This window comes from Sus scrofa, chromosome 7 (genome assembly GCF_054392235.1).
Source record: "Sus scrofa isolate SSC_HxYL_T2T_F1_AM1 chromosome 7, Sscrofa_HxYL_maternal_Yorkshire_Landrace_v2.0, whole genome shotgun sequence".
NCBI lineage: Eukaryota > Metazoa > Chordata > Mammalia > Artiodactyla > Suidae > Sus > Sus scrofa.
The window spans coordinates 42083110-42098466 of NC_139389.1; the positions used below are offsets into that span (position 1 = coordinate 42083110).

General features: G+C 36.8%; 1 protein-coding gene and 1 long non-coding RNA gene across 7 annotated transcripts in view; both read left to right on the plus strand.

The window, feature by feature from the left end:
• ZFAND3 (zinc finger AN1-type containing 3) overlaps nucleotides 1-15357 on the plus strand; it is a 339302-nt gene that overhangs the window by 127607 nt on the left and 196338 nt on the right. The window lies entirely within an intron of this gene.
• LOC146401530 (uncharacterized) lies at nucleotides 5235-13960 on the plus strand. The gene is made up of 2 exons (XR_014810105.1): nucleotides 5235-9727; nucleotides 10519-13960. It is a non-coding gene; the product is annotated as an uncharacterized LOC146401530 (long non-coding RNA).

Here is a 15357-nt window from a genome sequence, read left to right on the forward strand (position 1 = left end):
TAAAGTTACCAACTGCTCTGATATTTAGGGACATTTAGTACTAAATTCACAATAACTCCCTGTAGTATACCGTGTTGAAGCCCAGCTATCATTTAAAGCAGTCTTTTTCACAGAATGGATTTTCTAAATAAAAAAAAGTATGCATGACAGAAACACCAAATGGGATGATCACAAGTGGGAAGTCAAATTTTATTATTATTATTTTATTTATTTATTTACTTAATTTATTTTTTTTTAAAGGAGAAGGCAGCAATTTATTTATTTATTTTTTGTCTTTTTGCTATTTCTTTGGGCCGCTCCCGCGGCGTATGGAGGTTCCCAGGCTAGGGGTCTAATCGGAGCTGTAGCCACTGGCCTACGCCAGAGCCACAGCAACTTGGGATCCGAGCCGCGTCTGCAACCTACACCACAGCTCACAGCAACGCCGGATCGTTAACCCACTGAGCAAGGGCAGGGACCGAACCCGCAACCTCATGGTTCCTAGTCAGGTTCGTTAACCACTGCGCCACGACGGGAACTCCCAGAAATTTTAAAGAACTGACTGAAGTAACTCTTCTAGCAGTGTATCATTTTTCCTACCACCCTGAGAAATGCTTCCTGCGGGGGACAGAGGAGTGTGGTAACTAGGAGGCAGCTTTAATCCGTAGACTAGTTTGTGCTTTATAAGGGAGTGAGCCTGAAGATATGTCCCAAGGGATGGGAGAGTCTGCGTAGTAGCACTGGTGACAGTTACTTAGCTGAAGACAAACTTGGAGTTCCCATCATGGCTCAGCGGTTAACAAACCTGACTAGTATCCATGAGGACACAGGTTCGATCCCTGGCCTCTAGCAGTGGGTTAAGGATCCACCGTTGCCGTGAGCTATGGTGTAGATTGCATATGCGGCTTGGATCCTGTGTTGCTGTGGCTTTGGTCTAGGCTGGCAGCTATAGCTCTGATTAGACCCCTACCCTGGGAACCTCCATATGCTGAGAGTGTGGCCCTAAAAAGACAAAAAAAAATTTAAAAAAGGAAGACACACTTTAACAAGTGCTCAGTGTGAAAAGAACCAGTAACTTCTTGTGGAGTTTTAGACTGTATGTGATTTTTAATAATTTTCAGTAATTTCTGTAAAAATGAACACTATTATGTCTAATATTTATAGGCAGAAAATAGTACTTCATTGAGAAATCAAAGTAAGCAGTTTCTTTTAAACCATAGACATGATTTGAACATATTGTTCCATTTTAGCCTAACTTTTAAGAAACATGCTATTCCATGATTCACATAAATTGGAAAAATAAGGGAGAGATGATTATTCACAGTGCAAGAAGCTTGCTTCTTTTACCTATTACAAAATAGTTCCTTTAAAGAGGAATGCTTTTAATGTATTACTTATGTTGATTTATGGAAAAGGATACAACTGAAACTAAAGTGTAGGAGTCTCAGTTGAAGATTAAAGTGGATAAAGCATTTCTTAAATTATAAGCTAATGGTGAAGTTATTTAATTTTCTGAAAACTCTTCCCTCCCCCACTTTTGGCTGCCCCATGGCATATGGAGTTCAGGGCCAGGGATCAGATCTGAACCTCAGTTGCAACCTATGCTGCAGCTATGGCAACGCAGGATCCTTAACCCACTGTGTGGGGCCGGGATCTATCCAGCTCCAGACATACTGCCAATCCGATTGTACAACAGTGGGAACTCCTGAAAGTTACTTTAAATGTGACTTTTCATAATAAATGGAAAGATAGCTAAGCAAGCTTATTTTTGATGGTTAGCTGCCTTAGGCCTTGTTAGTGGTGAAAAATATTGCAGTAAAATAAAGAAAATGATACATGTTATGTAGGAAACGTATGACTCTAGAGCTGTGTACTTGGTTTTATAGGAATGTGTTTTTATGTACCCATTCAAATGAGTAACCTTAGGTGCTAGGTTCTGGTATTTAACATTGAGAAAATATTGTTATAAATTAATATATTTCTTTTACTAGCCTTTGTCAGTTGGGAGAACATTAATTAAATCTGTTTAGTAATTTCATTTTCACATTCATTCTTTCTTGATATTGACATATAGTTGCTTTAAATTTAAAATGGATTTTGGAGAGGCTGTCAGGGATTGAAATAGCCAGTATTAAAGCAAGATTTCATTTTCTTCATTGCTGCATACTTTGTATCCAGTCTCAACATTACCAGGCTTGTTCAGCCGGCTAATCTGTGTAAATCCAAAATGGTTATTGAATAATAGAATTTCAGAATGTATGTGCTTAGTGCCATTAGCTTGTTTGGCATTCTTTTCCCTTTAATAAGTAGCATATAGGCATTAATTAAATGCTGACTGAGAGACTGCAAAGCAGTACATGTTATATATTGGTTTTAGTTAGACTACACATAATTTGTATGTATATAGTTGCATGGGATAAAGCTGAATGAAGGTACATGAAAAACAAGTTTAGTAGTCTCAGAGTAGAAGTATTTGGGGAGATTTTAATTATCTTTGATTTTGTTTTTATTATTAATGTAAATATAAAAATTATAAAATTAAAAAAAATGATAAAATTGTATGTTTGATGGGCTCCAGAAGTGTTTAGTTTCTTTGTTCAATAAGCAAAATAAAGTTGGCTGTAGCTTGTAACATGGAGAATCTCAATATTGACATCAGAGGTAAGTGATAGAGCAGTGGTGGGCCTGAGGTGGAATGATAGTTAAAAGCAAACGTTTTTCCTCAAGGTGATTTGAGTTTCATGGTAATTTCTAGAACAAGATAACATTCCCATTTCATAGCAAGTTAACTAAAATGTTTCCTTATGAACCTGGAACTCTTACTGCTTTGGAGTTGCAGTCTAATTTCTTTTCTGCTTCTGTTTCCTGTTAGAAGTTTAGAATAGAAGCTGCTTCATTCTAGTCAGCATCGAAAGGGAAGAATTTAGGATACAGCTGAATTTTGAGCATCTTACAGTAAAAGGAACAGAGTGAACCTAAAAAATTTAAAGCACTTCTTGTAAGCATGTTTCCTTATAAAAATTGTGGGAACCCTGTACCCATCAGTAAAATAGTTTAAAACAAAATAATCACTCTAATGAGTTGTTTTATGGCACAGTGAGGTTTGAGCAGTATAGTGGAATCTGTATGCTTGTCCTACCCTAACTTTTCAAATCACCTTTTCCTGGAAGTAAGGCAGCTGCTGCTCTTAAAGTGAAGTGTTTGAATAGGGTATTTCTGCCTTTGTAATTCTGTTAACTTGATTACTGTTCTATATTCTTTGATTTCTGGAAAGCCCAAGAATGATTACTCAAGTCTACTTAACACACACATTGGCATGTGTTTGTTAAAAAGAGATAGTTCAGCTTATCAGGTTCTCTGAAACTTTTTGTATCCATTGGTGGGTATATATGTCTAGTGTGGGTGTCTGATATATAGAGTATTATAGAAAGTACTATAATAAACATTCAGAAGCCAACCCAGAAGTAACAAATACTAATATTTATTAGTATTTGTCCTTCCCTCCCCCCTCCCGCTTCGCCCTGTAAAATCTGTTTTCTTTTACCCCAGTCATCCTCTTTCATTCTCAGAGATGATCATCATCTTTCTTATTTTTATACTTTTTATTATGAATGGGTATTTATATAAACAATATATAATTCTGTTTTTAATATGTATAAGTGAGATGTTAAACTACATTCCCAGGCTAGGGGTCCAATCGGAGCTGTAGCTGCCGACGTACACCAGAGCCACAGCAACGCCAGATCCGAGCCGCATCTGCGACCTACACCACAGCTCACAGCAATGCCGGATCCTTAACCCACTGAGCAAGGCCACGGATTGAACCTGCAACCTCATGGTTCCTAGTCGGATTCGTAAACCACTGCGCCACCACAGGAACTCCTACAACTTGTATTTTTTTAAATAATGCTTTTAGAAATCAATCATGTTGACACATGTTGCTCTAGTTAATTTAAACTGTTACACTATTATAATGAAAGTCCTAGTTTACCAGAACAGTCTTAGTTTATGCTTTTTGTACCAGTAAAATCAATAACATCCCTTTGTATTCTTTAGTGTCCCAGTGTGGTTGGTAAATTATTGGTCACCCTAATCATACTGTGCTCTTCCAGTTTATCTAGTCCCCTGTTGATGGGCAGATTTTATATACATAGTTTTCAGCTACTGTTTTTATACCACAGTTGTGATAACCTCATGCTCTCTCTCTCCCTCTTTTTTTTTTTTTTTTTAAGTATTTTTTAAACACTCGCTTGAATATATTAAGACTGTTTCTGGATTAGAAACCCTCTTCTTTGTGGTGTAGCTTCCTTGCTGTCAAATGAAAGCAAGTTGGGGCAGCAGGTCTTTAACTGATTAGCAAAGCTGAACTCTGGCAGCCCTTTCTGATCTTAGTCTATAGCAGTTTGCTGTCTTACTAATAAACATTCCTAAATTGTGTGGTTAATTATTATGCTAGTCAAGATAAATGAAGCATTGTGCTGAAGATGATGTTGTTAGGGAAATTATGTCAGAAATAATCATTGCATTTCTAATGGGAAACAAAATGTTGTGTGCTGTAAGTAGCAGAAAGGCAGATTCTTTTAGGCTAAGTAGAAAAATTGCGACCATGTGTCATTCTTTGAGATAAAATGGAAGAAAGTTAATAGTCATTGAGTCTTTTAAGATAGTTTGGTTCTGTCATTTGGCTTTGCTTCTGTCCACATATTGGTCTAAAGCTGTGGTCTTTGCGCGGGTGCGCAGGATTGTCTGTTGAGACAGTAAAGAGAAAATATTAGAATTTCTCCTTATATATTATATATATTTTTATCATTCTTTAAAGATTATTAATTTTTATAATGTGTATAATCTTATTGGTATTAGTTTGCTAGAGTTGCGATAACAAATTGTCACAAATTTGGTGGCTTAAAACAGTAAAAGTTTATTCACTCAGAGTTCTGGAGGTCAGAAGTCTGTAATCAAGACATGATGATGCCCGTGAGCAGGCTTGGTGCCTTCCAGAGGCTCTGGAGAGAATCCGTTCCATGCTTCTCCTAGCTTCTGGTTGCTGCTTGTCGTTTCTTGTGGACACATGACTGCAGTCTCTCCTTAATTTTCATATCTTTCTCCCTTGTGTGTCTCTGTCTTTTCTAAGGCCAAGTGTCATTGAAATTAGGGCCCTACCCTTAGGTAGGATGATCTTATCTCAAAATCCTTAAATATATTTGCCAAGATTCTTTCTCCAAATAAGATTATAGATTCCGGGTGGACTTTTTTGGGGGTTGGTGGTGGTAATCTGCTGCAGGAGTATATAACTATTTTTAAAACAAATAGATGTGTAAGAGGTGTGTGTTCAAATTTTATGCTGATGGTGCACCTCCGTGAAAGAGGCTTGGAGACCCCTAGTTTTGAGACCTGCTCGGGTTAGATGTGGTTTGGCCCCTTTCCACATAATAAAGGCAGCCCTCTATGACACGAAAGGTGACATGAGTTAAATGCTGATGTTTCATGTTCTCAGAAGACTAATATAAACTAAATCAGATGAGCACTTAGTCTTATGGGCTTTCTTTTAGGTTTGGCAGGAAAATGGATAACTATCAGGTAGACTCAGGAAAGCACAATGAAACTTTTTTTTGTGTTTCACTGGTCTTGACTCCACCATACTACAGTACTGGCTGTCTCCGTTGTGTTTGAATTACAGGGTTATGATCAGGTTGCTTGTTGATAGTTTTCTTGGTTATAATACCCTTATACTTAATCCTGAGTCCATAGAAGGGATGGTGGGAAAAAATGGTAGGGCATTATTTTCAGGCCATTAATGTATAACGAAATTTTGATCTTTAACAATACAAAATTTTACATCATTTAAAAGCCCCACTATTTAGCTGATTCTTACTGTATAAAATAGAACTGTTAACAATCTTAACTATTTACCAAAGGTTTAAATTTCTTAATTTACTTTTAGACTAAGTATTGGATATAGACAAGGAAAAAAAAAAAAAAACCTTAACCTAAGACTTATGGTTTGGAGAAATATAACAACATATATAAATCTTAAAAAGGGAATGCCAAAAAAAGGATACTAGAAATGGAGCAAGAATTACTGTTCGTGAAATAAGATGGAGGAAGGGCATGGGCAATTACATCTATATAACAGATGCTTTTAAAAAGGCAATAGAATCCTGAAATGAAGTAATTACAACAGTAATAACTAAGATGTCTGCAGCTCCTTTATGTTATAAAGCCGTTTTGCACAACATTATCCTTTTTGATCCTCACAGTTTTGATGATTTTGGATCTCCATGTTACAGATAAACTGCAGTGTGGAATTCCCTGGTGCAGTGGGTTAAGGATCTGGTACTCTTGTTGCACTGGCTTGGGTTGCTGCTATGGTTTGGGTTCAGTCCCTGGCTGGGGCCTTCACATGCTAGTGGCATGTCCCCCCTGCCAAAAAAAAAACCCTCAAAAAAACCCAGAAACTGAAGTTTGTGTGGATTAAATAAATAAATTTTAAAGCAGGGAGCTGAAATTTGATTTTAGATGTTTAGACACCAGTCCCAGTCTTCTACCCCTATTCACTGTTGCCAGAGATGAATTGCATTGTATTGAACTTAAGTGTAGATTATGGTTATACCCTTTTCTTATTCTCCTTTCGTTTAGTTCAGTTGCAGTTTGTCTTTAGATCTCAAGGGAGAATCAAAAACAGTGCTGGAAGCTTCACAAAGTGGCTAATTTGGGAAAAGGGGCACATGTGTGGTGGGGGGAGTGTTTTTGTCTAACGCATTTTCTAATTTGGTGGTGAGATCTTTATTTCTTTATATCTTTCTTGTTCTTGTTCATATAACTTTTAGCTCATTAACCTTGCTCTCTGCACTGTGTAGTGAAGTACTATTTCTAATTTAGTCTCCTGTGTTTTTGCTTCTCAGATTAAAAAAAAAAAATGTTTGGAGGTGTGATTTAATTGCAAGGCTATTTTGCACATTGTCATTGTGAAGGCAAAGATGAGTTTCATATTTGGACAGCGCAGCCTGCATGTTTCATTTGTTAAGCTTTCTTGGTATTCCCATTCTCTCATACATGTGTGCATAATAGGTGTTGGGAAAAAGTCTTGTTTTGTTGTATCCATATTTAAGCAATTTGGTTGAGTTATGGAAAAGCCTATCGGCTGCCTTGTGTATTTGCTCATTTGGAAACCTCGTATAGTTTATAGAGACACTAGTGATTTGTTCCCCAGCCTCCCTGTGGATTTTGTTCCATATTACAATCTAATTCTACCCTCCTGTCCCATACTCCTGCACTGTTAATTTGTACATTTCGATGCAGTTTGTTTCATTGTGTGTTTTTGTAATCCAAACTGAATATAACGAGCTTTGTGCTTTGGGGACCTGGCTTTGCCTTGCCAATTAGAACAAAGTGGTTACTGAGAAAGAGTATGTTTTAAATAAAACATGGCACCTCTGAGTGGGACTGACACTCATTTGGGAGTAAGAGAGATGGTTCTAACTCTGACTCACAAAGAAGAGCCATTACTAAAGATCAGCACTTTTGAGGGGAAAAAAGGGTAAATATGCCTCCATAAAATATAGTTTTATAAATTTCCTCATGAACTAAATAAATTTAAAAGTTTGTCATTTCAAATCCACTTTTTTTCTTCATGATCAAGACTTGTTAGCAAAATTCTTTAAGTTTCTCTAGCCTAAATTCTGCTGCAGTTTCCAAATTTTGAATTATTCATGTTTAGGAAGGTGAGGGTGTATAAAACCATACCTCTGTTAGCCTCTAATATATCAAACCAAGTTTTCAGTGTAATAGAGGCCTTGCTCCAAAGATACTTGAAGATTATGAGGAAAATGTAAGATTTTGTAATTGTGTGTAGATGTCATTTTAGTGTTAGATGGTAACAGAATTTTGAGCTATTGGTGACTTGAGACTATTTGGAATTTTAGCAGCACTTTCATCAAATACTTAAAACACAGATGTTTTTGAGTAGATGTTTGTAGGCTGACAGTTTACAAATCCATCCCATAGAGAGACCCCTCATAAATTGAGACCCCCTCATAAGTTGATTCAATTATTGTATCTACCCTAAAAATAATAAATTCTGTTTTTAGCTTATATATCAAATTAAACTGTAGAATTCAACATTGGCATAAGGAAAGCATGAAGTTGCTTTTTTTTTTCCTGTTTTCCATAGGACTTGATTTGCAGGAAAAAATAGGACTATCAAAAGCTTTGAAATATAGACGATAAGGGGAAAGTTATACATGTAAAGACTGGGTGGTGGGAGTTCCTGCCATGGCTCAGCAGGTTAAGAACCCAACATAGTGTCCATGAGGATGCAGAAATATAAAAAACTATACAAAAAAACACTTTTGTAAATTTCCTCATGGACTAAATAAATAAAGTTTGTCATTTCAAGTCCACTTTTTTTCTTCATGATCAAGGCTTTTAGCTATAACAAATCAACTATATTTTTGATCCCTGGCCTTGCTCAGTGGGTTAAGGATCCAGCGTTGCTGTGACTTGTGGTGTAGGTCGAAGATGCGGCTCGATCCCACATTGTGGTGGCTATCTATGGTTTAGGCCGGCAGCTGCAGCCCCTATTCGACCCCTAGCCTGAGAACTTCAGTATGCTACCGGTGTGGCCATAAAAAAGAAAAAGACTTAGTACTAGGTTTAGATGACATTTTAACATTTATCAACCTGTGTAAGCAAGAAAGAACAAGAGGAATGCATTTCCATGGAATAATTCAGTTAAAAAGTATATAGGTATACCCTGTTGAAGCCAGTTTAATTAGACTAAATTAAACTAAACCTACACTGTCCTAAAGTCTTGAAAGCCCCACTGACAGTTTTAAGATATAGTCATTATAACAGTATTATTAAGGCATCAACACTCCCATTTTTGAAGATTAACATGTGGACTGATAGTATTTTAAGTTTGAACCATTTTCTGAGTAAAGATAATTAAGGCTTAAATCTGCTGCTGCCTTCTCCTGTACTGTTCTAACCTGTGGCTGAACTAACAGGCCAAGATGAATAACTTTGAAAATAATCAACATCTTCAGAAATCATTGAATTTGCTAGCTTTGGCTAAAGTGACAATGGCTCATATGGTTTAAGATCCAGTAGCTATTAATCTCCATGCTTGAAGGACAGATTAATGTCAGGAAAAGTCTCTTGTAAAAGAACTTCTAACACATGTCCTAGACTTCTGTTGGCAACTGAAAGCTAGGTTATTCCTTTCTTCTGTGTCTGTTCAGTTACTCAATTTATGTCTTAACTGTTTTTGTAACACAGTTTTTAGGATGTCTCCAGGTGTTGAATCACCACTAATCATGTGGTATTGGGAAATAGTGATCATGGAATGTTTGATTGGGAGAAATCTTAGAGTCTTTCCTATCTAAAACACTGCTGCTTATTCCAGATGTCTATTGAATTAATGAATTTCAAAGCAAATTGAGGTGGTGGGGACAAAAAGTGGCTTGTTTTTTCATCTTTTATGTGTATCTTTCAACCTCAGTTTCTTTTCTCCTTCCATTTGTAACTATGCTAAATTAATAATCTTGGAGACCAGAAAGAAATCTGTAACAAAGTGGCAAGACGACTTTTGTTTTTCTAAGGATTATATGTGTTTTTCTTTTTACTAGGTTAATTCATTTGCTGATTGTTTCGTAGCACATGTGCACACACACACATATACATATTTGTGATGTTGCCTGTAGCTTTTGTAGCAGATTAAGAATTTAGGTAATGGGGAGATCCCGTCTTAGTGCAGCGGAAACGAATCCAACTAGGAACCATGAGGATGCAGGTTCAGTCGCTCAGTGGGTTAAAAATCCGGTGTTGCTGTGAGCTGTGGTGTAGGTCGCAGATGTGGCTCAGATCCCACCTTGCTGTGGCTCTCGTATAGGTCAGCAGCTACAGCTCCAATTAGACCCCTAGCCTGGGAACCTCCGTATGCCTCGGGTGAGGCCCTAAAAAGACAAAAGACAAAAAAAAAGGGGGGGAGAGAGAAAAAGAATTTAGATAATGGCAGTACTGGATACTTATTTAATACTCTTCCTTTTGAGAGGGGGAAACTACGTAGTATTTAGAAAAATAGCAACAAAAGCAGATGATTTTGTACAGTGGGAAATTTTGTGTTGGAACATCATTTACATAGTCTTATATTAGTGGTAATCACTTATTTTTGGATATGCCAAATGGTATAAAGTTTATAAGACAAAAATGAATGTCTTGCCTAAAACACTTTTTAAAAAATGTGTATAAAAGTTGTCATATAAAAGAACTGACTTTGTTTTAAGCAAACCTTTCCTTTTTTTGGTGTTAATTTTTTTTTTTTTTTTTTTTTTTTTTGCTATTTCTTGGGCCGCTCCCGCGGCATATGGAGGTTTCCAGGCTAGGAGTCGAATCGGAGCTGTAGCCACTGGCCTACGCCAGAGCCACAGCAACGAGGGATCTGAGCCGTGTCTGCAACCTACACCACAGCTCACGGCAACGCCGGATCGCCAACCCACTGAGCAAGGGCAGGGACCGAACTCGCAACCTCGTGGTTCCTAGTTGGATTCGTTAACCACTGCACCACAACGGGAACTCCTGGTGTTAATATTTTGAGCCTGTGAAAAGCACAGGTCAATCTTAAGTGCTTGTCAGAAACCTGGACACTTGAGGCACTACTGGTTGTCAGTTCTTGTTAAAATTCTGTGGGTGACTCTAGTTGCATCATAACTGGAATTCAGAGGACCAGCGCACCGTGATACCAGAGTAGTGTTTTGATACCTCACAGGGCTGGTGTCCTTTGTTTGTTTAGTGGCTCCACTGAAAGGCTGTCTGGGACCTCTGTGAGTTTTAGATGGAACTAAATGCAGGTTATTCAGGGTAGAGAGTCCAAGTGAGAGAATGGAAGGCAATGGAAGGGCACACAGCAACCCCTTTTTTTTTTTTTTAAGCTGCATCCAAGGGAACCTTTTCAAAGTATATTGTAAAGGTCAGGTTTCATGTATTTTCTGCTTGTGCTCTGTGTGACTGAATGGAAGCTCTTTTACTTCTGATTTATAAGCTATTTACCATGACTCAGTATTTTGTGAACACCTACCATTGTTAGCACTTTTGTTTTTGTGTGGCCTCACCCTTAAAATAAAAAATAAAGACACAGTCTGAATTTATAGAAGCCCTTTCTTATAGACTTTTGCTGCACAGCATAAAAGTGCACTAACCTTAGAGGGAAGGTAATGGTTTGGATTTTTCAAGAACAGAACTGGGTTTCCCCCTTCCTTCATGTACATTATAAAGTACCAACAAACCCTTTCTCAGTAGTTTAAAATTGTGACTTCTCTTTATTCTCTTGTACCCTGATCATGGTTGAGGGTGAGGGAAACATTAATTTTTCTTAATTAGTATCTGTTAAATTCACCGATGCTTTAATTTCTCAGAGCATTATCAAAGAAATTGTTTTTTATTGCTTTGGAAACTAGTTTTTAAAAGTTTTGCTGTAACATAGAGGAACCTTGAAGACATTGTGCCAAGTGAAATAAGCTAGTTACAAAAGGACAAATAACTGTGATTCCACTTACATGAGGTACCAAGGAGTGGTCTGATTTATAGAGCCAGAGAGTAGAGTGGTGGTTGCCAGGGGCTAGAGGAAAGGAAGGATGGGAAGTTCTGGAGATAGATGGTGGTGATGGTTGCACAATAGTGTGAATTTACAAAATGCCACTGAATTGTCACTTAAAATGGTTGTGATAGTAAATTTGATGTTACATGTATTCTACCCACAGTTAAAAATAATGATAAAAATGTTTAATCTTGGATTTTGAGAATAATTTTGCTCTCCACATTTGCCCAAAACAAATCTTTATTCCAGTTTCTTTTTAAAAAAACATTATTAACAGGAGACTAATTGTGAATATTTCTTCCTATTTTATGCAGCCATAACAGTCTTCAGAAGAGGTGGATAAAAATGAAAAGTATTTACAGAAATAAGTTAAAAGGACAAATGAAAACAACTCATCTTCTTTTCCCTCCTTTAATTTTCTGTGTAAAATGATTCCATGGCAAATGTATATATAATGAGCAAAATGAAAATGTAGTGGCTTTGGTTTGGGGAAAGCTACTTAACCTAGAATATCAGGTAACTCATTTGTCAAATGAAGGTCATTATACTTTCCTTGGAATTAAATGAGATGACATACGTAAAGTCTCTTTTAAAAGTATTTTTCACAGTATTACATGCACAGTTTAAATAGTCACTATATTATGTGCAACAAAATGCCCCACCCTTCCTATTCACTATTAGAATTAATGAATAATATTGTGATTTGTGACCTTAGAGAACAATGTTTATCCTTTTGAGGTCACGGGCCTTGGAAAACCTGCTGAAAGCTGTAGATTTGTCTCTGAGGAAAATGTGCATGTGCTCATGGTTTTGTACACATCTTTTTGTGGGTTTATAAATTTCACTGGAACACCTGCATTCAAGTCAAGAATTCTGCTTCAGAGTCGTCTCATTAGGAATGGTAGCTATGGAAGCCATATTAAAGAAGGAAAGAGTGGCGAGGTGGGAGCTCATAATTGTGGATGTGGACAGACCTTCATGATTGTGAGGATTGGTGAGCGTGGACTGATGATTGTGGAATTCCCCTTTTGGAGGCCCTTAAAATAATTGTGTGGCAGCCCAAACATCTCTTGAGTTTTTAGGGATACTGTGAAAGAAAATGTACTCATTTCAGAAAACTGAAATGATGGCCTCTGGCTTTCCTGAATTCCTTTCCTTGTCACTTGTTTTTTGCTACCTTTCAGCTCTGGAGGGGCCAAAATTGTTTACTGTGTTTGGGATGACTCAGTCTTAATAGTCTTTCTGTCATGCATTAACCAAGTGTGCCCTCTTTCAGGAAAAGCAAATATTTGTTTCTGGAAGAACATGAATTGTTTTCCCATCACTTGCCAATTTTAGTAGAAACATTTCACTTTGTCTTATGTCCTTGGTCAGGTGCTTTAGACTTGGTATCACATTTTTTTCCATTGAGTTTCAACTCTCCTTTTTGTTCAGTGTGTGACTTTGGACAAATGACTTAAATATCTCTGAAACTCAGCTTGCCCTTTTGCTTTTGATGCTAATAACCTGCTGGGCAGGGGTTTTTAAGAAACGAATTTTTAAGATACCTAGTATACTGTGAACCTATACTCATATAATAAGTGGCATCTTACTAGACACAGTGTAATAGAATATGTTAATGAACAATGCTAAAATGATAAAGATTTTGTTTCTTATTTAAGGAGAAAATTTGGCTCTAACATCTAGAGCTGGTGTGGAATAATTTTGCATAGATTGAAAATAAACAAACTGAAAACTCTAAGACATTGATGAAAGAAATTGAAGACACAAATAAATGGAAAAATACCCTGTTCTCATTAGTTTGAAAAATATTGTTAAAATATTCTCACTACCCAAAGCAGCCTACAGATTGATGCAGTGCAATTCCTATTAAAATCACAGTGGCATTTTTTAGAGGAAGAAAATCCTAAAATTCGTATGGAACCACAAGAAACCTCAGATAACCAAATGAATCTTGAAAAGGAACAACAAAGCTGGTTGTTCCTGATTTCGAACTATGTTACAAAGCTATCATAATCAAAGGACTATGGCACTAGCATAAAAACAGACACACTGGCCAGTGGAACAGAATAGAGTGCCTAGACAGGAGGACATCTGTTTATACAGTCAATAATCTTTGACAAGGGCACCGAGAATATACAATGGGGAAAGGATAGTTTCTTTAATAAATAGTGTTGAGAAAACTGGACAGCCATATGCTGTCACATACACAAAAATGAACTCAAAACAGATTAAAGATTTAGTTGTAAGAACTGATACTATAAAATTCCTAGAGGAAAACTTAAAAAAGATCTTTGACATAGGTCTTGGCAGTGTTTTGTTGTTTTTTTTTGTTTGTTTGTTTTGTTTTTGCTGTGATAGCAAAAGCACAGGTAACAAAACCAAAAATATATCGGACTATATTAAAATAAAAGTTGTACAAAGCAAATGAAACCATCAACAGAATGAAAAGGCAGTGTTGAAAGAAAATATTTGCAATCCATATGTCTGATAAGGGTCTAATATCCAGAATATATAAGAAATTCATATAATTCACTAGCAGAACCCCCCAAATAACTTGATTGAAAAATGGGCAAAGGACCTAAATAGACATTTTTTCCAAGGGAGGCATGCAAATGGCCAACAGCCAAATGAAAAAGAGCTTAATATTAGTAATCATCAGGTCAGTGCAAATCAAAACCACGAGATAGTATGTCATACTTACTAGGATGGCTGTTATCAAAAGGACAAGAGATGACAGGTGTTGTTGAGGGTGTGGAGAAAAGGGATCTCTCCTACTCCGGTGAAAATGTAAATTGTATAGTCATTGTGGAACATAGTAAAATTCCTCAAAAAATTAAAAATAGAACTACCGTATGATCCAGCAATTCCACTTTTGGGTTTATATCCCCAGGAAATAAATCAGTATCTCAGATATCTGCACTCCTATTTTCATTGTAGCATTATTCACAGTATGGAAACAACCTAAGTGTGTGTTAGTGGTTGAACAGATAAAGAAAATATCATGGGGGGGGGTGTGTGGAAAGAGGAGGACGGAGAAATATTACTCAGGTGTGAAACCCAAGGAAACTTCTTTTTTGTGACAAATTGGATGAACTTGGAGGACATTATGCAAGTCTGGCAGAGAAACAAATACGATCTCAGTTCTATGTAGAGTCTGAAAAAGTAAAACTCACAGAAGCAGAGTAGACAGTTGGTTGCTAGAGGCTAGGGGAGTGGGTGAAATAGAAGGTATTGGTCAAAGGACACAGACTTTCAGTTTTAAGTGAATAAATTCTGGTGTCTATAGTTTAGTGCTGAATTATATACCTGAAATTTGCCAAGTGAGTAGATTTTAAATGTTCTCTCTACATCAAGAACAGTAACTGTGTGAGGTGATCATTTTACAGTGCACGTTGTATATATCAAATCATCTCGTTGCACACCTTAAATATGTATAATTTTTGTCAATTATATCTTAATAAAGCTGGGAAAAGAAGCTAAATATAGCGAAAACAGAGTTTCCAGCTGCTTTTTACCTAAGGATTATGGTTTAGTTGTCAAGGAAATGTGATATATATATATATATATATATATATATTTCTATCCTCAGTTTAATCTTGGAAGCTAAATATCTGATCCAAGTTAGTGAGCACTTGGTTTGGTTTTTATTTAGAAAAACATTGACATTGTTCTAACAGTAAAGTTTGGGCTGAGTGTATATCAGCTCTTCTTTCACACTTAATGCTTTTAAGAAGCCTTGTCTGGGAGTTCCCCCGGTGGCATAGTGGGTTATCAATCTGGCT